This window comes from Acinonyx jubatus, chromosome B1 (genome assembly GCF_027475565.1).
Source record: "Acinonyx jubatus isolate Ajub_Pintada_27869175 chromosome B1, VMU_Ajub_asm_v1.0, whole genome shotgun sequence".
Lineage (NCBI taxonomy): Eukaryota > Metazoa > Chordata > Mammalia > Carnivora > Felidae > Acinonyx > Acinonyx jubatus.
In genome coordinates this window covers 124,447,078-124,471,397 of record NC_069382.1, presented here as the reverse complement: position 1 = coordinate 124,471,397, position 24,320 = coordinate 124,447,078, and the positions used below count along the sequence as shown (strand labels likewise).

The following is a 24,320-nucleotide window of genomic DNA, read 5'->3' as shown; positions in this document are numbered from 1 at the left end:
TTGAAATATTGTTCCATTTGAGGAAGAGACTTTATTCTGAACTCATGTTTCTTTGGAAATGATATTGTTTACATGCACTGTGCTCTTGCTTTTTCTTCATGTACCTGTGTCTCCCCTGGAATGTCTTTCCACTAGACATACATCTCTGACATCAAAAATGAACTATTGCCTTAATTGTCAAAGGAAGAAATAACTGAAACTCAAAGTTATGATAAGCTACCTGTTACTATATTGCTCCCTATTATGACCTCCCACTTCCCAGTCCAACCCTTATTTATAAGAAACTGGATTGATTTACAATTGAAAATATAATTAAATCACTTTAACATTGGAAATAGTATGGCAAGACCTTTATTTTTGTGAATTCAACATCTGAGTGTTAACATCCATGGCACTTGTTTTCCCAATTTATTTTACATTCCCATATTTTCCCAGTTTATAGTATGTATGAAAATAAGTTTCGTATCACCCTTTAAACGTTTTATTCTGAAATACCAAGCATATCAGTGAAAAATAAAATTTTCGACAATCTCAATGTTTCCATATACTTACAATTAATATTTGGCTGACTTTGAACATAGTAGCCTTAAGATAAAATAAAATTTAAAGATACTAAAAATATTAAAATGCTAAGTACAAGTGTAACAGAAAGACAAACATACATAGCTGAGGTCAAATGAAAGAAACGTAAACATCTAGGTGCCAGGGAGGAGCCCAAACAAGCAACTTACGAGACAATGAAATCAGTCAGAGAGAAGTAGTGCAGTTGTATGACCTAGGGCCCAGAAGCAAAGGTTTCAATTTCCACATGAGGCAAGAGATGTGGCCTTGAATGCACAGGCTATAAAGAGGTGGAAACAAGACATTTCTTGAAGTTAGGGCCCCAAGGGGCTGCCCCTTCAATGTAAGACAACCTTTCCACCCCAAAGTTCCAGAGACAAAAAAAAAAAAAAAAGACACCATCTCTTCCAAAGGCTCTAACAGGATTCTAAAAGTAAAAATCCATTTGAGAAAGTGAAGATTCAGTTTATGTTATCTTATGGAATAGGAAAAATATCAGCATGAAGATGTATTCCCAACTCTTAAATTTGAAAAACCTGATAGAGGAAAATGCAAGGCTACTCTGCATCAACACTGTAGAAATCTAGATTGACGGTTGTTTTCCTTCAGCATTATTCTCTGGCCCTGGACAAATATACACACAATCATCAATAAAGCTGACCTGAACCCCAAATTCCAAGCCTAATACAGTAAGCAATACAATCAACGGGGGGATTAGAACCCAAAAGCTTCAGAAAATCAAATAAGATGAATTTCTACCATTTTGGGTCTCTGCACCTTTCACAGAAGTCCCAACAGCACTATGTTGGGAGAGAGCGTCTCACAACCTCTGTGGTCCCAAGGAGCCACCATGTGGAGGGCCCAGGGAAGAGTGTGCCATTTTCAGTGGAAAACAAGAGGCAGTTATGAATTATGATGACTGCATACTTTGGATCTGGATTTGCTGCACCTTTTTTTTTTTTTATAGTAAGACACCGACTGCTTAAGAAATAAGGATGTTGCAATGAATCCATTAAACAGATGTGAAAAGGAGCATTTTAAGAGGTGCAGTTTCTTTGAAAAATGGATCAAATTCTTGAATTCAACATAACTCAATATGTTTGTAAATAAACATATTTGTTTACCTGAAAAAATAAAACATAAAATTAAATAAATAAATAAATAAATAAATAAATAAATAAATAAATAAAATGAGAGGGGCATATAGCTGGCTCAGTTGGTGAAGCACGTGAATCTTGATTTCAGAGTTGTGACTTTGAGCTCCATGTTGAATGTAGAAATTACTTAAAATCTTTAGAAAATATGTTAAATAAACTATAAAATAAGTATATTTTAAGTTATTAAGGAAATAATAAAAAGAGCCAAAACTATAAGGAAAGAACAGAACATGATTTAAAAAATCAAGATATAGGGAAAAAGGAATAGAGTTTCTGTAAAAAAAAAAAAAGAAATAAAAAGAAGAATTTTGGAATTCGAGATTGAAATTTTAAAAATTGAGGATGAATTAATAACAAAGTACATGGGGTTGCTGAGATTTAGATTAGAGAACTGGAGGATAGTTCTGAAGAAACTACCCAGGGATAACAGAGTGAAAGAGGTAAGGGAAGAGGAAATATGAAAGAGAACAGATGAAACATGGAAAAATAAAATGAAAATGTCCAACATACAAGATATAGGAGTTCCAGAAAGAGAGAAGACTAAAGTCATAACATATGCAATGAGTGGAGCCTGGTTGGCTCAATCTGTTACGTGTCCAACTTCCACACAGGTCATGATCTCAGGGTTCCTGAATTTGAGCCTCTGCACTGACAGTGCAGAGCCTGCTTGGGATTCTCTCTCTCCCCTTCTCTTTCTCTGCCACTCCCTCACTTGCACTCTCTCAAAATGAATAAATAAACTTAAAAAACAAAAACAAAAAAACATATTCAATGAGATGATGTTTGATAATATTCAATTTTATGATTAATATTTTATGATTAATGAATGACAAGAACCATTTGATTTAAAAACCACAAAGAACCCAAAGCACAATAAAAATATAAATCTACTCCAAAATACCTCTTGCTGGAACTATAGAATACCAAAGCAGAAAAAAATATTAAAAGGAATCAGAGAGAAGACAGATTGTCTGCAAAGGAATATAAATTAGACTGTTAGCAAACAAAAAATAACTGTCACACTTGAATTCTATACCAGCTCCAATATCACTCAAAGGTATATATGAACAGGTAATAGGAAATACAAAAAATAGAGGAATAAGTTAATTGACACCATAAAGAAGTAATCAAGCAAACTCAATGAGTGGGTCATTCTCAAAAATGAATGTCATGAAAATAGTGAAGGCATAGACCCTTTGCTAGATTAAGAAGATTTAACAGATATAACAGATAAATGCAATGTGTAGATTTTGGTTGAATCCCAGTTTGAAAAAAGATATTGAAAAATTTGGAAAAATTGACAAAATCTGAATATATACTCGGTACTAGTTGATATTAGGGCATGGTTGCTAAAATTTTTATATATGTTAATGACATTTTATATGTATTAGACCTCTCTTTAGTTTAGAGAAGCATACTAAGCTATTTGCATTTGGGGATCAAGTATCAAGATATCTGTGAATTTATTTTTAGGTTGTTTAGCTAACGTGCATGTGTGTGTGTGTGTGTGTGTGCACGCACATGAGTGTGTATAGATAGAGAGTGCACATATGCCAAAAACTTAACAAAATTTTTAGTCTAGGTGATAGACATATGGGTGTACATAGTTCTTTAGTTACTTTTCTATATGTTTGAAATTCCTATAATAAAAAAATTAAGAGAGAAAAGATGATGTAAATATATTCTCATAGACTAGATCATTTTTGTCACTTGCAAATCACACCAAAAAATTTTAGTAATAAATAAATCACAGTAAGAAGAATAAATCAATTACAGTAATAATAAACTACAGAAGATTTCAGGAAAGAATGGAGAAAAAAGACACTGAAATGTAAATCAGTGGAAGCAATGACAGTAAAGACTACCAGAGTGGGAGTTAGCAAAAACCAGTGATGGAAATAGAATACTCACATAAAAATTCGAGGTCGTGATCCAAGGAAGGTATCCTACAAGTTTGCAAAAAATGTAAAGATATGTACTAACTTAAAGATTTTTTTTAATTATGTTTATTTTTGAGAGAGAGAGAAAGGAGAGAAACAGTGCAAGCTGGGTAGGGGCACAGAGAGAGAGGGAGACGCAGAATCTGTAGCAGGCTCTAGGCTCTGGGCTGTCAGCACAGAGCCCAATGCAGGGCTCAAACTCACAAACTGTGAGATTGTGACCTGAGCCGAAGTCAGATGCTTAACTGATTGAGCCCCCCAGCACCCCTTAACTTAAAGATTTTTTGATACAACTATGCATATTTAAAAAGGTGAGGTATTCATTGGAAGAACAGAAAAAAATGTATTACTTCAAATAAAATGAGAGAAATAAAATTATAAATCAAGTCTTTCCAAAAGAAAGCAAAAAAGAGAAACAAGTGAAAAGTAAATCGAAAATTAAATATAAAATACTATAAATCAATAAAAATACTCTAGTAGTGGCTATAGTATAAATAGATTTTAAGAGTTAAAAGATTCTCAAATTGGATGCTTAAAACTATCACTATAAGCTATTTATAAAATAGATCAGCAATGATCAAGATGGATGAATCTCATAAACATCACCTTGAGTTCTCTGGGAATTGCAAAAAGATAAAATAATATGGAACAATTTATATAATTGTTTAATATACGGACAAAATTGAAACGTATATTACACACACAGATTACTATTCAGCAATGAAAAAAATAAAACTGTGGTCAGTTCTGAAAGGACAAAAGTACAGACCAGTGGTCGCCAGGTGTGAAAGATGGGTGGGAGGAGGGGAAGAGGTGGGTGTGGCTCTGAAGGAGTAGCATGAGGGAGCACTTCGTGGTGATAGACTAGCTCTGCATCTTGCCTGGGTGGTACACCAATCTATACAGGTGATAAAATGACAGAACTATACACATACGTTGTGCCAGTGTGTGTTCCAGGTCTTGATATTGTGCTGTAGTTACATAAGATGTAACCACTGAGGAAAACTGGGTGAGAGGTACACAGAACCTCCCTTACTCCCCTTTGAAATTTCCTATGAATCTGTGATTACTGTAAAACCTGAGTTTGGAGCATAATTTGTTCTGGAAACATGCTTGTAATCCAAAGAACTTGTGTATCAAAGTGAATTTCAACAACCACTGTGGTAGTCGTGATCATGTGACATTAGGCATCACATACTACTTATAAGACATGACTTGTTTATCAAGTTAAAATTTATTAGAAATATTTGCTTGTCTTGCAGAACACCCACAGAACAAGTTACTCGCAATCCAAGGTTTTACTGTATTTCAAAATAAGGTTTTAAAAATGCTATACCTTGCTTTTAACTAATATGTATATGGCAAATGCGTTGAAAATGTCTCCGTGTTGTTCAGAATTTTCTGAGTGCTACATGGTCATACTTAACATTTACAAAATAATAATAGCAATGATGCAGAAGACGAGAATTGTAATAGTTCACAAACAAATAAAAATGTTTGACCCAGGGTCACCTGGGTGACTCAGTCGGTTAAGCGTCTGACTTCAGCTCAGGTCATGATCCCGCGGTTCATGAGTTTGAGCCCTGCGACAGGCTTCGCGCTGGCAGCTCAGAACCTGGAGCCTGCTTCAGATTTTGTGTCTTCCTATCTGCCCCTCTCCCACTCATTCTCACTCTCTCTCTCTCTCTCTCTCTGTATCTCTGTTAAAAAATTTTCTCAAATGTTTGACCCAGGAATCATGTCAGAAAATAACATGCACCGGCAAACTAAACAAGATAATTAGACTTTCACTTTGTTTTGTGATGAATATTAATTCATTTAACTCCAGTCTCAGAAACTCCGACAGAATTATGACAGTCCAGTTTAAGCAGAGAATACAGGCAGTCCCGACTTTGCATGATTCGCATATACAGAAGTTTCAGTTACCACGGATCAGTTAAATAACACACGTCCTCCAAAAATTCAATTTTCAGTTATCACATACATTCAGTGCCATTACATGAAGTTTTAACTTCTCTGCTAGGTCTTCGGTCCACAAATCACGACATAACTAAAAGACATGCATCATGATTAGAAAGCAATCATGTCACTTCTTTTCAAAGTTTGTTGGTGATCGATCACTGAGCATCTGTTACTCAACTCATGCACAGGCAGTGAAGTGTATAGTTCTGCTTCATGAAGACAAATGTAAATGGGAAAAATGATTGTGATAAAAAGCATAAATATGTCCCAGAGGAAATGAATCCAGCAAAAAAGCTCCACATAAAAGGAATTCTCAAATACATTTTCCAACACTGCAACCACAGGAGTGGGAATTTGGGAATGTGGGGAGGTGATCCAAACTTAAAAGGAATATAACAGGGGTGCCTGGGGGCTCAGTCAGTTAAGCCTACAACTCTTGATTTTGGCTCAGGCCATGATCTCATGGGTCATGGGTTCAAGCCCCGTGTCCAGCTCTGCTCTGACAGTGCAAACCTTGCTTGGGATTCTCTCTCTGCCCCTCCCCTGCTCATGCACATGCTCGCTCGCTCTCTCTCTCTCTCTCAAAATAAATAAACATTTAAGAAAATGAGCACAACAATTGGCCAACACATAGAAAGGTTTCTTACTCCTTCTTGTAAGTCATACAACAAGAAGACAAGCATTGTTGAAACTACACCTAAGTTTTACAAATAAAACACATTAATATGTTTTATATAACAGTGTACCAAACATTCCTTTTACTATTTTTGCATGTCCTTAATGTACATGTAACCATGTATATACATGTGTAAACAGTAAAGGTGTTTTTAATGTTTTGACAAGAAATATTTAAAGATCACAAAACAATCATGATTCTTCCCCCTATGGATTGTAAGATCATTTGCACAATTATTTTTACTGCCCCACACTACTGTACAAAGTGAGGACTGCTTACATATAAAGGGGATAATCAACCTGTGCATGAATTGAGTAACAACTCCATTCCCCTGTAAGAAAACAGATTTTCTACATGATTTAGGAGGTAAATAACACAAACAGGACTTCCTTAGGCTTTTCCTCTAACCCTGTGTGCTGTCATTTGACGGTCAAATCCCCTTTTTAATGGTCCTTCATATATTTTAAGCAAGAAATCTCTCACTTCAAATGAAATCTGAAGTGAAACAACTTATTAAACAGCAACTCAAGATTATACTTAAATTTATTTTGTTTATAAAGCACTTGATGAGAACTATGATGAACCAATGACCGTACATGAGAGCTATGGTCATTTCAACCATTTTAGTCCAATTTTTTTCCTGTGTTTTTTGTTCATTATTTTGATGCATGCAGATAAATAAATACAGATGCTAACAGTTCAAGTGACCCTTGACATCTCTGTAATACTCTTCCCTTAATCTGAGATGGCTAGTTTGCCTGCATACATATGTGAAACTTGCAGTAAGAAAAAAAAAAAAAAAAAAAACTTTAGCAGCCTTATTCCAAAATATGCCCACAAATTTAAAAAGGAAACAGAAACAAATAAAATTATCATCAGAACTATAGGTGGGAATTATTATAGAAAGTTTTATTAGCAGCCTTCTTTATAATGGATAAAAATTTTAAATGGAATTGACTTAAATATCCAAATTTAGACCAATGGAGCAAAACATGGTAAATTCAGAATGGAATATTAAGCATCTGTGAAAATTTATGTTTAGGAACAGTTTTCAACAATGAGAGGAAAGGCATATAATTTAGATAAAAAAGAGTATAAGGTGATAGATACATCTAATGCAACTATGTATTTCAAATGCACAAAAATACTCAATAGTAATATAATATTAACAACTGTCCCCGGAGGGTGTGATTGTGAATGTTTGACTAGCTGATGGATAAACGGATTGATACTTGCAATCAATTCTTCAATACTTTCCAAAATATAAATGACAATAAAAGTATTTTTAAATACTTCACTAATAAAAACTGCATAAAAGAAATAAGCCTCTCCTTCCAGACTAGAAGTGGTTCTCAAAACACCCATGCAGCTTGAGCAACAAAGCAAGGACTCTTCTTGGAGAGGAACTTTCTACATCATATTCAGGCCCCGTTTTCAGAGACTAAATTCAGTAAAGACAGGAGCCCATGATCCCCATGGAGACAATGGCTAGCAAATCCTATAGCAACTCTCCCCAGAATCCATTCCAATCCCTTAGTACTCATAATGGAGAATTTGCCAGAATGGAATTTGCCTGTGGCTATTTTGTAACTTAACACACTGGAAAACTAAACCATGCCTGCAAAATGTGGTTATAACTTATATAGACTTCTTTAGTAAACCAGTATTATTTTATAAGAAAAAAATCAGGAAAAATGATTACTCTCAAAAAACCAGAATTAAGTAAATAAACAAACCAAACAAACCAAATGAAAGAAGTAAAATCAGAGACAACTAAAAGTCATCAAATACCAATTTACCAGGGCGCCTGGGTGGCTCAGTCGGTTAAGTGTCCTACTTCCACTCAGGTCATGATCTCATGCTTTGTGGGTTCGAGTCCCCCAGTGGGTTCTGTGCTGTCAGCTCAGAGCCTAGATCCTGCTTCAGACTCTGTGTCTCCCTCTCTCTGTGCCCCTCCCTGGCTCGTACTCTCTCTCTCTCTCTCTCAAAAATAAATATTAAACACTGAAAAAATCAATTTACCCAAGTCATTCCTTGGAGGTAGTGTGTTTGAATAAAATTAGGATTAGAATATCAATGAACCTATGTGGTTTTTTTTTAATTTTTTTAATGTTTATTTATTTTTGAGACAATGCAAGAGACAGAGTGCAAGCAGCAGAGGCACAGACAGAGGGAGACACAGAATGTGAAGCGGGCTCCAGGCTCTGAGCTGTCAGCCCAGAGCCCGACGACGCGGGGCTCGAACTCTCGAACCGTGAGATCATGACTTGAGCCGAAGTCAGATACTTAACTGACTGAGCCACTCAGGCGCCTCCAATGAACCTATGGTATTATTTTTGTCTATAGTTTCATTATCAGTAAGTTGGAGGTCTTTAAAAATAGTTCAATTTTATTTTTAGTGTAATTTTTTATTATAAAAACTACATACGCACATGACTTTCTTTTTATAAATTCAAATAGACTGAAGGCAGGAAGCAAAAAATAAATAACTCTCTGTACTCCAAACTCAAGTCTTACTCTGCAGAATGAACTATAAAATTATAGTTTCTTGGGTTTCATTATAGAAAATTGGGGGATATATACAAGAATACAAATACACACACACACATTTGTTTTATGCATATGAGAAACATAATATGCCTGCTTTTCTGCATTCTTTTCTGCCTTAAAAATATATTTTGGAAAATTTCCACATTGGTACATAAAAATAAACTTCATTCTTTGTAATAGTTCAATGTCATCACACGCATGATTGTTCTATAACTTACTTAATTTCCTGTTGACATATATTTAAGTTCCTTCTATTTCTTGCATTACAATCTGCAGAAATGGGCATCCATGTACACATTATTTTTGTATGTTAGTTCAAGTAAGATAAGTTCTTAGCAACGGAATTGCTAGACCAAAGGCACATTTTGTTTTTTTAAAAATATTACCAAATTACCCTCTATATAAGTTTACACTGACTGATACTCCCAAGAACAGTGTATATAATAATGATTTTTCTTGCAACTTCATCTTACAGCATTATACTATAACTGTAAAACTCACACCCTGAAAACAAGTACCATTTCATCCACCATCAGCTGTCACGCCAGAAGACTCTGATCATGTATTGTTTCAAATTATTCTTGTCATTGGAAGTCTTCACCTTACTTATATAGTTGCTGATATCTTATATCTGGTTTGGGCAGTACTGGATCTAGCAGTACTGGAATCTAGCAGTACTGGATTCTGAAACCTTTGTTTTAATGGAAGGGATAACTGTATAACCTCATTTCCAAAATCTTAGGTGTGTTAAAACTGGCTTGAATGGTACATCCAAATGTAGTCATTAAAGAAATGTTTTTTAAAAATTAAATGGTAGTCATTCATTTTTGAATCATATCCTGATTTCCATTTATACATTCACAAAATATAACTTTAAAAACTATTAGCATTCTTCGTGCCCCCCAAAATAACTTTGAAATGTCTATCAGATCTTATGTTAGTATCTCCCTATAGTACATATTTGTCAAACCTTAGTAATGAAAAATTAACTTCCCAATTACGAGCAATGTAAAAATAAACAATTCCTTACCTGAAACTCTTGAGCTTCTCCAAGACCATTTTTAAAAGTTCTACAAAGTAGAATCTGTAAAACATATGGCACATCCAAGAAGGAAATCTTTAAATTTTGGACATGAGCACAAAGTGGTAGCTCTTTTAGAAGAGACTTTTCTCTACTGCAAACCAGCTGTAGGCACAGTCTAGTTATAGCCCTCAGAAAAGCTGTGCTGTGATATATTAATTTACACCTACTGTGCATTAAATGAGAAACCAGAGGCCACGTACTGGGCACATAACTTATTACCCCAACATAAAACACATACTATGCTTACTAGTAAAAATATTTAAGGTATGGTGTCTGGGAATTTCTGATGTGACAAACAAGTAAAGAAGCTGAGTATTTATGGTATTATTACCTAACTCATGATGCCAGAATATCCATAATAAATAGTAAAAGAAATGACCAGCTAGACCTTGAAAATTTTAATAAAATAATGGAAAATAAGTAATTATTAAAATTACAAAGGCCATAAATTAATGCTTTTACACCAAATTTGTGAAGTGTTAGTTGATTACACAAATCTGAGTGCTTAATGCTTATTCTTATTCCATAAAGCAATATCAAAAAAGTAGTGATTCTGCACTATTTTTAAAGGATTGAGTCCAATATCTCTGGAGCAAAATAGTAAATAATTACAATTTTCTTATTAGAAATTTTCCATGCTTTTAAATTTTTTATGTTTATTTATTTTTGAGAGAGAGAGAGTGACAGACTGCAAGCAGGGAGGGGCAGAGACAGAGGGGCAGACACAGAATCCAAAACAGGTTTCAGGCTCTGCGTTGTCAGCACTGAGCCCGATGTGGGGCTCAAACCAATGAGCCATGAGATCATGACCTGGGCCGAAGCTGGATACTCAACTGACTGAGCCACCCAGGTGCCCCAGAAATTTTCCATTTTAATTGTGACAGCTGGGCTACTTTTACATGAGAAAACATACTCACAAGAGTAATACTCTATTACCCAGACATGATGCTACCCCACACTGCTGATAGCTTCACCTGAAGTGGCACATGAAGGCAGTTTCTGGAAAAGTGACAGCCCTGGAGAGTAAATACCCTAGGGAAGAAACACCTTCCAGTGGGAAAGGGAGTTAGTCAGTAAATGTCCCAGAATGCCTGAATAGTGCTGGGTTGTTTTAAGGTGAGTTTCTTGGGGCATATCCCATAGGATGTGCCTCCAGCAGTTACCCACACATCAGTGCACCCTTTATTGCCTTTTCTCTCTTGCCTTTGCTTCCTAGGATGACTTCCCAAATAAATTAATGGCAAACAAGTCCTTATCTCAGAGTATGCTTTGGGGTAAACCATATTAAGAAAGCAGCTTGTATGTGGTAGAAGTTTATTGTTCTCTCTTGAAGTAGTTCAGAGGTATACAGCCAAGGGTTGGTAGTGTAACCCTGCCATTCTTGACATGTCGTTTCTTTATCTGATTACAAGATGGTCCACGTTGGCTAAGATGGCTCTCACCATCTCCCAAACTGTGGAAAAGGGGAAAAAATAGAGTGCACAAGACCACTCCTTTTCGGGGCACATCTTAGAAATGTACACAACGCTTGTGTTTTTGGATCTTTGGCCAGGATGTAGTCATATGGCTACATTTGGCTGCAAGGGTGGCTGGGAAATGTTGTCTCTATTGGGCAATCACGTACACAGGTAGTAGTCAGAAGTTTTATTATTTGAGAAAGGGGAAGAATATTTGTGGAAAACCAATACCTGCACCTTTATAATGTCCCATTATGACCTTAAACCAATTGTATGTAATGTGATTATTGGTAGCATTAGGTCTAAATCTACCATCTTGATATTTGTTTTCTATTTGTCCCACCTGTTCTTGGTTCTCTCTCTCTTCCTTTTCTCAGACTTCCTTTGGATTAATCCTTTTCTATGGTTCTTTTTTTTTCTCCTTTTCCAATTTATTAGCTATAAATCTTTGTCTTATTATTTTAATGGTGGCTTAAGGGTCATCACCAAGGACTCATTTTAACTTATCACTATCTTCAAGTGATAGTATGTCATTTCACATATAGCATCAGAACCTTACAAGAGTATATTTCCATTTCTCCCTAGGCAACCCTTCTGCTCTTTTTGTCCTACATTTTGGTCCTACATATGTATTATCCCCACATACACTATTATTAATTTTGTTTAGTTAATTATCTTTTTAAAAATTTAAATAACAGAAAAAAAGTCATATACTTACCTATGCAATTGGCATTTCCTGTGCCTTTATTCCTTTGTGTAGATGCACAATTTTATCTGGTATCATTTTCTTGTTGAAAGACTTCCTTTAGCACTTCTTGTACCACAAATCTGCTGATGAGAAACATTTTGCTGGATATAGAATTCTAGCTTTTCGTTCTGGTACCTTAAAGTTGTTGCTTCACTGTATTCTTAAATGTGACTTGTTTTTTTAAAAGAAATCTGATGTCATGCTTATTCTTGTTCCTCTATATACATAACATGTTTTTTCATCCTGGCTGCTTTCCTATTTTTCTTTTCAAAACCACTGGTTTTGAGCAATTTATTATGTGCCATGATGCCATTTTCTGTTTCTTGTGATTAGAGATTATTGAAATTTTTGGATCTATAGGTTTATGATCTTCATCAAATTTGGAAATTTTCAGCCATTATTTCTTCAAATATTTTTTCTAAATTCCTTCAGGGACTTAAATTACATGCACATTAGGTTTCTTGAAGTTTTTTCTCATAACTAATACTCTGTTCCTTTTTTAAGTTTTTCTCTATGTTTCATTTTGGATAGTTTCTATTTCAGTCTGCAGGTTTGTTAATATTTTCTTCTGTGATATGTACTATATATTTCCTCCAGTGTATTTTTTTAAGTTTTTATTTATTTTTATTTATTTATTTATTTATTTATTTATTTATTTATTTATTTATTTTGAGGGGCAGGGGTGTAGGGGCAGAGAGAGAGAGAAAGAGAGAGAGAATCCCAAGCAGGATCTGCACCATCAGCACAGAGCCTGATGTGGGGCTCAGTTCTACAACTGTGAGATCATGGTCTGAGCCAAAATCAAGAGCCAGACACTTAACTGACTGAGTGCCCCTCCTCCATTGTATTTTTTCTCTCGGACGTTAGAGTTTTCATCTCTAGAAATTTGATTTGCTTTTTTTAATCTTTTATGTCTCAACACATTTAATCTTCCCTTTAGCTTTTTAAACTATGGCATAGATTGCAGTGAAACTATTTTAATGTCCTTATCTGCTGGTGGTAATATCTGTGCCACTCTGGGTCAGTTTTAATTAACTGATTTTTCTCCTCATTATGCATGATATCGGCCTGCTTCTTTGCATGGTAATTTTTCACTGATCCCTGAAATTGTGAATGTTAGCTTTTTGGTTCCTGGATATTTTTGTATTCCTATAAACATTTCTGAGTTTTACTTCATCCTTTTGGGTCTTGTTTTCAACATTTGTTAGGTGGGACAAGTGCTGTGTTTACTCTAGTACTAAACTCCTCTGTCCACTGCCCTGTGGATTTTGAGGTTTTCCATTGTAGCCCATGGGAGCAGATTCTATCCCTGACCCTATCTGAGCCCTGGTTACTGTTCCCCCTAATTTTTTGGTGGGCTCTTCTCCTGGCTTTAGGCAATTCTTTCACATACTGGTTAATACTCAGTTCTCTAGGGCAATCCTCTGAAAATCTACTGGACATCTGTTAACCTTTGTAGAGTTTTGGCCTGCCACGGTGAAGATAGGGATGCTTCTCTTTCAAAATAGAAGGAGACTTTCACCTGGTAGAGGGAGAAAGCAGGTTGATGTAGGTGGCTATGATGTAAAAATTTCCCCTTATTCATGGTTTCATCAACTGTGTCTGGAGTTCTATGCATCAAGCACAGGTACAGGTACCAGGAGGCCTCACAAGAGATGGCAAATCACACATGGGAGTCACTATCCCTGGAAAAACTGCTACTGTACCATCCCCAAACTCTGAGGATGTGTTCTTAGATGACAATGGTCACTTTTGCAAGAGTCTACAAAAGTCTAACTAGGAAACAAGGGGTGATTAATGGAACTTTTAACCAGTTTAACTGAAGCTCAGAAATTGCTAGCATAAATAGCATTTATCAACCCCATCCCCAACACCTTTTTGCATCCATTGATGTATCCAGGAGATTTTTTCCACTTTTATTTGTTTTTAGTTGGGAAAAGAAATAAAGAATTTGAGATTGGAGCAGAGCCCAGATGACAGATGAGAGGTCAGAAGGAAGAATGGGTCTCTCTGATACTGAGACCCAAGAGTCAGCTTTTTTTTGCCCCTCTGGGTTCTGAAGGAAAAAAAGTTGAAATAGGCTTTGAAAGATTTAGAACACAATCAAAGCTACTTTAGAGCCAAAAAGGGAAATATTGTATCTGCCACTTTATTAAGATCATGTTTTGTCCCAATAGAAAGGCAATATTTTTTTTTAAACAATAACAGTAAGTATTCATATACATGTGTGGAACGGGCTCTCTCACACAGAGTTGGGAAGATGGCAAATGAATGAATCTTTTTGTAAAGACAATTTTGCAGAATGTTACAAAAATATAAGGTATGCACCATTTGACCTGATAATTCCTCTTCTGAAACTCTGTCTGAAGACTATCACACACATACACAAAAAAGTACTCACAATCATTCTCATTTTAATGGCTTTGATAGCAAAAAATGAGAAGTCAATGCTACAGGTAGAATTGTGTCTCCCTAAAAGTTGTGGTAAAGCTCTATCCCCCCAGTACCTCAGAATGTGACCTTATTTGAAAAAAAAATGTTAATTGCAGATTAGTTAAGATGAGGTCATACACAAGTCGAATGGGCCCCAATCCAATATGAGTGGTGTCCTTACAAGAGAGAGAAACATTGTGTAAGCAGGGGCACCCACAGAGAGAAGATATTGCGAAGATCCGTAGGGATATGATGGTCGAGTGCCTGGAGTGCTGCATCTACCAACCAAAAAACGCCAGGTATTACCAATGAACACCAGAAGCTAGAAAAAGAAAGGAATATTCTCTCCTACAGCTGACAGAGAGAGCATGACATGTTTATTTCCTGATTCTGTGTCTCCCTCTCTCTCTGCCCCTTCCCCGCTCATGCTCTGTCTCTCAAAAATGAATAAACATTAAAAAAAAATTTAAGAAAGATATAAACCAAACTCCTAGCCATGTTTTGTGTCTTATCCTCTACATTCCCTCAATCTTTCATAATAATAATGTAGTTGTATATATTTTGTATAATTTCAAAACATTTTTTAAGAGTAAAGTTTAAGCACTTTCTTGAAAATCACCTTTTAATAACTTTTACACCGTTGACTGGACACTAAAACTAAAGCAATAAGGAACGACATAAATACTGTCATTTCATACTGGAGTAAAAGCTAATGATTCTGAAACTGTTACACACGTGCTGGGATTGAACAAATTAGTAAATGTATGGCTGATGGTGGGAGGAGGCTTCTCACTACTGGAAAAGAAGAATGTAGAGATGTAAAAGGAGAAGGCAAGAAGGAACACTGCATGCTAGATTAGATTGGAAGACATCAGTATGAACTGGGTTTTGTTTGTTTTTTGTTTTCTGTTTTTGAGAGAGAGATAGAGAGTAAGCAGGGGAGAGGCAGGCAGAATCCCAAGCAGGCTCCACGCTGTCACCATGAAGCCTGATGCAGTGCTCAAATTCATGAACCATGAGATCATGACCTGAGCCAAAAATCAAGAGTCAGACACTTAACCAACTGAGCCACTCAGCCCCCAGTATGAACTGTTTTAGGTTACTATAGATAGAGATGGGTAAAGCAATAATGATGCAAATGTGTACATACACAGGTTAGTACACATACAAATATTTTTTAGTTCTGTCCAGGGCTTAGAAGCAATGATACTCCAGTGGCAACAAACATTTTCAACAAACATTTCAGAACTTGGTTTCTAATACCATTCTCCAATAAAAGAAATCAGGGATCCTTTGTAGAATGACCAATTCTAAGACTAGGTGAGGGAAAATACAAGATGATACTGGAGCATCTTGTAGTGTCAGAAAGTAAGGAAACATCCAAAAACTAAATAATGGGACACAGGAGCCAACCAAAAAAAAAAAAAAAAAAAAAAAAAAAAAAAAAAAGTCCCAATAGTTAAAACTAAACAATTTAAGAGCAAAATAAATAGCATAGTATTGAATTATAACTCAAAGTATATAATTAATATCTATAAGTCTATACTGATATAAATAAATGACTTAAAAAATAAGTTAAAGGGAAAGAGACAAATCTCCCATACAAAAGAATTCCAAAATAGTTTATGTGGGTACTTTCCTCCTCAAGAAGGTGAAGCTTAACTCCCTCCTCCCCTTGATTTTGGGCTGCACTTAGTCACTTGTTTACAAAGAGTAGAGTATGGAAAGTAAAAGAAGAGATAAAAGTATATTTATAGTGAAGAAACCTGACAAACATTCCCTTGATCAGGTGATCAAGGTTAATATCATCAGTGATAAGCCAAGTTGATAGCAAATACACTTAATATGATGAGAACCATACTTCATCTTCATCCTCATCCTCCCAAACACCCATGACCCCAGTCTAACCATGAGAAAAACACCAGACTTTATTCTTTTTTATTTAATTTTTTTAAATGTTTATTTATTTTTGAGACAAAGAGAGACAGAGCATGAACGGGGGAGGGTCAGAGACAGAGGGAGGGAGACACAGAATCTGAAACAGGCTCCAGGCTCTGAGCTGTCCACACAGAGCCCGACGCGGGGCTCGAACTCACGGACGGCGAGATCATGACCTGAGCTGGAGTCGGACGCTCAACCGACTGAGCCACCCAGGCCCCCCCCCACACCAGACAACTTTAAATTGAGGTGTATTCTATAAAATATCTGACTAGCGTTCCTCAAAAACAAGGAAGTGTGAAAAAATGTCACACACCAAAGATGCTAAGGAAACATGACACCTAAGTGTAATGTGGTATCCTGAATAGGATCCTGGAACAGAAAAAGAACATTAGGGACAAAAATAGTAAAATCTGAATATAATGTGGAGGTTAGTTATTAATAATGTGTCAGCAACTATGTGGATGGAACTAGAGGGTATTATGCTAAGCAAAATTAGTCAGTCAGAGAAAGACAAATATATGACTTCACTCATATGAGGAATTTAGGATACAAAACAGATGAACATAAGAGAAGGGAAGCAAAAATAATATAAAATCAGGGAGGGGAACAAAACATAAGAAACTCTTAAGTATACAGAACAAACAGAGGGTTGCTACAGGGGTTGTGGGAGGAGGAATGGGCTAAATGGGCAAGGGGCAATTAAGGATGAACAGTGGGTGTTACACACAGGGGATGAATCACTGGAATCTACTTCTGAAATCATGGTTGCACTACATGCAACTAACCTGGATGTAAATTAAAAAATAAATTAATTAGTGGCACCTGGGTGACTCAGTCAGTTAGGCGTCTGACTTCAGCTCGGGTCATGATCTCACTGCTCGTGAGATCTGCATTGGGCTCTGTGCTGACAGCTCAGAGCCTGGAGCCTGCTTCATATTCTGTGTCCCCCTCTCTCTCTGTCCCTCCCCCATTCGTGCTCTGTCTCACTCTCTCTCTCTCTCTCTCTCTCAAAAAATAAATAAATATTTAAAAAATTCTAATTAATTTTTTTAAATAATGACTGATAGAGAAAAAAATAATGTATCAATATGGATTCATTGCTTGTGACAAATGTACCATACTAATGTAAGACGTTAACAATAAGCAAAACTGGGTGGGGCGCCTGGGTGGCTCAGTCGGTTGAGCATCCGACTTCAGCTCAGGTCATGATCTCACGGTTTGTGAGTTCGAGCCCCCATCAGGCTCTGTGCTGACGGCTTGGAGCCCAGAGCCTGCTTCAGATTCTGTCTCCCTCTCTCTCTGCCCCTCCCCTGCTCACACTGTCTCTCTCTCTCTCTCTCCTTCAAAAATAAACATTTAAAAAAAATTTTTTTAAACAATAAGCAAAACTGGGTGAGGGGGATACAGGAACTACTTGTACTACATTCTTGATTTTTCCCTTTAAATTTAAATGACTTATTTTTTGGAACTCATTCATGTGGTTCCATTTCTTAATTCTGGTGAAAAACACATAACATAAAATCTACCATCTTAACTACTTCTAAATGTGAAGTTCAGTTGGGGCGCCTGGGTGGCTCAGTCGGTTAAGCATCTGACTTCGGCTTAGGTCATGATCTCGCAGCCCGTGAGCTCAAGCTTAGGTCATGATCTCGCAGCCCGCGAGCTCAAGCCCCGCGTCGGGCTCTGTGCTGACAGCTTAGAGCCTGGAGCCTGCTTCCGATTCTGTGTCTCCCTCTCTCTCTGCCCCTCCCCCGTTCATGCTCTGTCTCTCTCTGTCCCAAAAATAAATAAACGTTGGAAAAAAAAAATTAAAAAAAATAAAAAAATAAAAAAATAAATCAATGTTAAAAATAAATAAATAAATAAATAAATAAATAAATAAAATGTAAAGTTGGGTAGTGTTAAGATGTTATTCACGTTGTTGTGCAACCAATCTTCAGAACTTTTTCATTTTGCAAAACTAAAACTCTATACCCATTAGATAATAACTCCTCATGTCCCCCTCCCTCCTGTCCCTGGTGACTGCCCATTCAACTTTCTATCTCTATGGATTTGACTACTCTAAACACCTTGTGCAAGTGGGATCTTACAATATTTGTCTTTTTTGGCTGTTTTTTTCACTTGGCTCAGTCTCCTCTAACTTCATCCACATTGTTGTGTGTTAAGTGTCTTAAGTCAGCTTAGGCTGCTATAACAAAATACCATAGACTGGGTAGCTTAAACCATAGACAATTCTCACAGTTGTGGAAATGGGAAGATCAGAGCCAGCATAGTCCACTTCTGGTGAAAGCTTTCTTTCTGACTTACAGACTTCTTGCTATGTCCACATATGATGGAAACAGAAAGCTCTAACCTCTTCCTCTTCTTATAATGACAATAACTCTATCATGGAGTCTCCACCCACATGACCTCATCAAAACCTAAGTACCTCCCAAAGGCCTCCTAATACTATTACATTGGGGATTAAGATTTCAACATCTGAATGTCTAGGGAACATAGAAATTATGACTATTCGGTCCATAATAGTCAGAACTTCATTTTTTAAAGACTAAATTGTATATACTATTCATATCCACATACCTTTATCCATTCATTCACCAGTAGACACTTGGGTTGTTGTACCTCTTGTCTATTATAAATGGTGCTACTATGAACACAGGTGTGCAAATATCTCTTTGAGATTCTACTTTCAATTATTTTGGATATTTATCCAGAATTGGAATTGCTGGATAATGTGGTAATTCTATCACTAACTGAGGTCTCAGTTTTAGGTCTCTGATCCCTTTGAGTTAATTTCTGTACGTGGCATTAAATAAGGTCCAACTTAATTCTTTTGCATGTCGATATCCAGTTTTCCTAACAGCATTTGTTGAAGAAACTATCCTTTCCCCACTGGATGGTCTTGGCATCCTTGTTGAAAATCATTTGATCATATATGTGAGTGTTTATTTTTGACTAATCTGTTTCATTGACATATACGTCTGTCTTTATGCCAATACCACACCGTCTTGGTTATTTCAAATTCATAATAAGTTTTCAAATTAGGAAGTATAAGACCTTTAACTTTGTTCTTTTTCAAGAATTTCAGCTATCCAGAGTCCCTTGAAATGTCATATACATTTTAGCACTTTTTTTTTTTTAATTTTAAAAATGTTTATTTGAGAGAGTGAGTGGGAGAGGCAGAGAGAGAGGAAGGGAGAATCCCAAGCAGGCTTTGCCCTGTCAGTGCATAGTCCGACTCCAGGCTCAATCTCATGAACCATGAGATCATGACCTGAGTCCAAGCCAAGAGTCGGTTACTTAACCAAGCAAACCAGCCAGGTGCCTCAGCACTTTTTTTTTTTTAATAAATCTGAAATTATTTTAAAATAATGTCTATCAAGAAAAGTCATGGATATTTTTCTCTGTCATCAAATATATCCCTATGTACTTTAATTGCTACAAAACACAACATTGTATGTATACACTACAATTTATTTAAACAATTTCTTATTGACGGAAATTTGGGTTTTTGTCAATTTTATATTCTCCAACTGCTTCAGTGAGAATCGCTGTGCATATATACATTTCTAACGGGGGCTATTTTTTTAAGTTTTTATATAAATTCCAGTTAGTTAGCATGCAGTGTAATATTAATTTCATGTGTACAATATAGTTATTTGACACTTCCATACAACACCTGGTACTCATCACAGGTGCACTCCTTAATCCCCATCACCTACTTAGCCCATCCCCATGCCCACTTCCATTCTTGTCCCCATCAGTTTGTTCCCTATAGTTGAGTCTATATCTTGGTTTGCCTCTCTCTTTTTTTTGTCCCTCTGCTCATCTGCTTTGTTTCTTAAATTCCACATATGAATGAAATGATATGGTTTGACTGACTTATTTTGCTTAGCATAATACTCTCTAGTTCCATCTATGTCATTGCAAATGATAAGATTTGTTCCTTTTTATGGCTGAGTAATATTCCATTATACATATACATATATACATATACATATATATATCACTAGACACTTGCTGCTTCCATAATTTGGCTATTATAGATAATACTGCTACAAATACCAGGGTACCTGTATACCTTTGAATTAATATTTTTGTATTCTTTGGCTAAATACCTAGTAGTGCAATTACTGGATTGTAGGGAAGTCCTACTTTAACTTTTTGAGGAACCTCCATACTGCTTTCCAAGGTGGCTTCACCAGTTTGCATTCCCACCAACAGTGCAAGAGCATTCCCCTTTCTCTGCATCCTTGCCAATAGTGTTGTTTCATGTGTTATTATTTTAGCCGTTCTGACAGGTTGTGAGGTGATATCTCATTGTAGTTTTTTTTTAAGTTTATTTATTTATTTTGAGAGAGAGAGAGAGAGAGAGAGAGAACCAGTGGGGTAGGGGCAGAGAGAGAGGGGGACAGAGGATCCAAAGCAGGCTCCAGGCTCTGTGCTGACAGCAGAGAGTCTGACTTGGGGCTCGAGATCATGACCTGAGTCGAAGCCCAACACTTAAGAGACTAAGCCACCCAGGCTTCCCTCATTGTGGTTTTGATTTGCATTTCCCTGATGATGAGTGATGTTGAGTATCTTTCCATGTGTCTGTTGGCCATGTGTATGTCATTTTGGAAAAATGTCTATTCATGTCCTCTGCCCATTTTTTAACTGGATCATTTATTTTTGGGGTATTGAGTTTTATAAGTTCTTTTCTTCTTAATGTTTATTTTTGAGAGAGAGGGAGAGAGAGAGGGTGAGAGGGAGTTTGCATAGTTGGGGAGAGGCAGAGAAAGAGAGACAGAGGATCTGAAGCAGGCTCCACGCTGACAACAGAGAGCCTGATGTGGGGCTTGAACTCACAAACTGCCACATCATGATCTGAGCTGGAGTTGGACACTTAACTGACTGAGCTGCCCAGGTACCTCTGTAAGTTCTTTATATATTCTGGATATTAACCCCTTATCAGATATATCATTTGCAAATATCTTCTCCCATTCTGTAGGTTGCCTTTTAGTTTTAATGATTGCTTCCTTTACTTTGGAAAAGCTTTTTATATCAACGTAGTCCCAATAATTTATTTTTGTTTTTGTTTCCCTTGACAAAGCAGGAAAAAATATCCAGTGGGAAAAAGAATGTCTCCTCAACAAATGGTGTTGAGAAAACTGGACAGCAAATATGCAAAAGCATGAAGGGCTGTTATTTTTTAAAAGTCAGTAATTGGAGCGGGATTGCTAAATCAAAGGATATGCTCATGTTAAAAGTTAATTTATACCAAACTGTACTATACTATACTACAGATGTACTATACTATATATACTATTAATTGTACTGTAGTATAGATTAATATTTCAACTTATATCCTATCAACACTGCATGTGAGGCTTTCCCACTTCTCTCCTTAGTGTCTTGTTTTCTCTTTTTCATCCTTGCTGATTTGATGGACAAAAATTTGAAATCTGCTTGTTGCTTTAAATCTGTAGTCTCCTGAACCTTCAAACTGTTACTTATCCATTATCATGTAAATTTAAAAAACTTTAACTCTTCCCATTGTCTTCAATAGAAATGTTTCTTGGTTACAAGCCAAAGAAACTGACTATGACTAACTTTAGCAAAAGATAATGTACTAGAAGCAAATCAGAAGAGCCATAGAATTGACAAGGGCTAAAGAATCAGCTTTTTAAAATAGTAAGTGGGGGGTTTCTAAGGGTAAGGCCAAAAAAACAGCAGCAATGGTCCCTAAGCAAGAAAGATTTGATCACAGATGCAATGAATAACCTTTTGCCACCCTTTGTGTCTTTCACTCAAAATTCCAAAGTCCTGAGAAAAAGAAGTGTCTGTTTGGCCAGGTCTAAATCACATGCCCTGACCCCCTCAGTTTCCACAGTGGGAAGTGAGTTCAATCTCTCATGAAGTATACAAACAATGGAGATTCTCCAACCAGGACACAAGAGTTCTATTAAAGACAGACTGGGATGCTGAATTGCCCCCAACTTGGCAAGTATAAATGGGGAAAAAAATGCTTATCACCTAACAAACTTTTTTCTATAACTGAAGATTGGATAAAGAATACTGAGTGGATTTTCCTTCAGGCTGATGCTCTGGGTATCCTTAACCTGGGTAGGTAGATTTTTTTATCAAATATTTTGGACATATGTATCTTCAGCAAAAGTTAGTATGCAAATAAACACTTGAGTTTATACTTCTAATATATTAATTTCAATTGGGTATTGAAAATTTAAATTCCCCTAGTGAATCCAAGGACTGCACTAAGATTACAAAAATCCATCTTAATAATACTCCAAAGGGAAGAAATTGCTTTCATTAAATGAATTCTACAAGCATAGGTTTGAGACTCAGCTAACAAAACAAAACAAAAAATCATTATGATGTTACAAAGTTACCTAATCAAAAGAGACAAATCTATGAATCTATTTGTATTTTAAAAATGAGGCTTGTGGCGCCTGGGTGGCTGGATCGGTTAAGCGTCCGACTTCAGCTCAGGTCATGATCTTGTAGTTCATGAGTTGGAGTCCTGTGTCAGGCTCCGTGCTGACAGCTTGGAGCCCTGAGCCTGCTTCGCAGTCTACGTTCCCCTCTCTCTGCCCCCCCACTCTCTGCCCCTCCCGCACTCACACTCTGTCTCGCGCTCTCTTTCAAAAAAAGTAAACATTAAAACAATTTTTTAATTAAAAAATGGGACTTAATTTTGTGTTTTTAGCCTTTTTGAGTGGCTATAAGACACTTAGTTTGCTAGAATTATTTACTTATCAGTCAGTGGTTTAAAGTTCATAAATATAGTTTCAAAAATGGTAGAGAAAATGTCTGACTCCACTGTATACCTTATTCTAAAGTAGTCACCCTGATCCTTGTCAAAACTTGGTTAGCCAGAATGGAAATTACATCTGAGATGAAGGACAATATTGTAAATCATCAGGAAAAAAAAATTATAGGACATTACAGAATGAGGACGTCTTAGATCTAATTAAAATAATGTCAAGTATCACAAAACTTATTTTTAAAATCTGTGAGTATTTTGGCAAAAGGAGGGATGAGGATTCCTGCTATTTGCAGGAAGGAAGTTGACAACTGCTCTCCCACTCATAGCTATTTTTCTGAAACTGTAAATTGTAACCACCTTAATACATTACATTTAGTTCCAAATAATTTTGGTTAGAGCTATTTCCTGAAACAAAATCCACTCTCAAAGAACAAAAATTCATGACCAAGGATATTGGGTCTATAATTCAACTTTCCACTGCAGCTCTATCTCAGTGTAAGAATGTAATGGTCATGCACACAAAAGTATTCTGGCCCACGTGGATTCTATTTTTACTTTATGTGGGAAAATTTGTCTCAGTATACACATAAGTCTTGGCTAATATTAGAGCATCTTTGAGAGATTTCATCCATCAGAACAGAAGTTATTCTGAGATAAATGACCCCCCCTCCCAAACCTTAGTGATTACAACACAGGCATCTACAGATCTGGTCCATGTGATCCTCCCCTGGAATCCCAGCCTTACAGAATATCTCCTATCGGGAACATCATAGGTTGTTGTATTACCACCAGAGAAACAGAACATAAAAAATTCTACCCAGAAACTACATCAGCAAGGCAAGTCACCTAGCCTCACCGGAGTTCAAGAAGGTGGCAATACATTATCCTTATTCAGGGAGAGTAACAAATATTGGGAAACAATCAACTACAGATATGTGCTTATTTTTTAAGTGTTGACAAAATTATGTGTTTGAGCCTAGAAAATTAAGGACAAGATCCACCAAAACATTTGCTACTTTTGGGAGACATCTTGGATACTCTGGAT

At 36.4% G+C, this 24,320-nt stretch overlaps 1 long non-coding RNA gene across 4 annotated transcripts in view; it reads right to left on the bottom strand.

Annotated features, from left to right (window-relative positions):
• The window catches only part of LOC106988521 (uncharacterized), a 188,719-nt gene that overhangs the window by 69,062 nt on the left and 95,337 nt on the right, over nucleotides 1-24,320 (bottom strand). For all 4 annotated transcript variants that reach the window (XR_003420697.2, XR_008296236.1, XR_008296235.1 and 1 more), the window contains exons 3-4: nucleotides 12,106-12,215; nucleotides 9,877-9,930 (exon numbers count right to left, since the gene is read on the bottom strand). This is a non-coding gene — a long non-coding RNA (uncharacterized LOC106988521). The remainder of the gene's footprint in view (nucleotides 1-9,876; nucleotides 9,931-12,105; nucleotides 12,216-24,320) is intronic.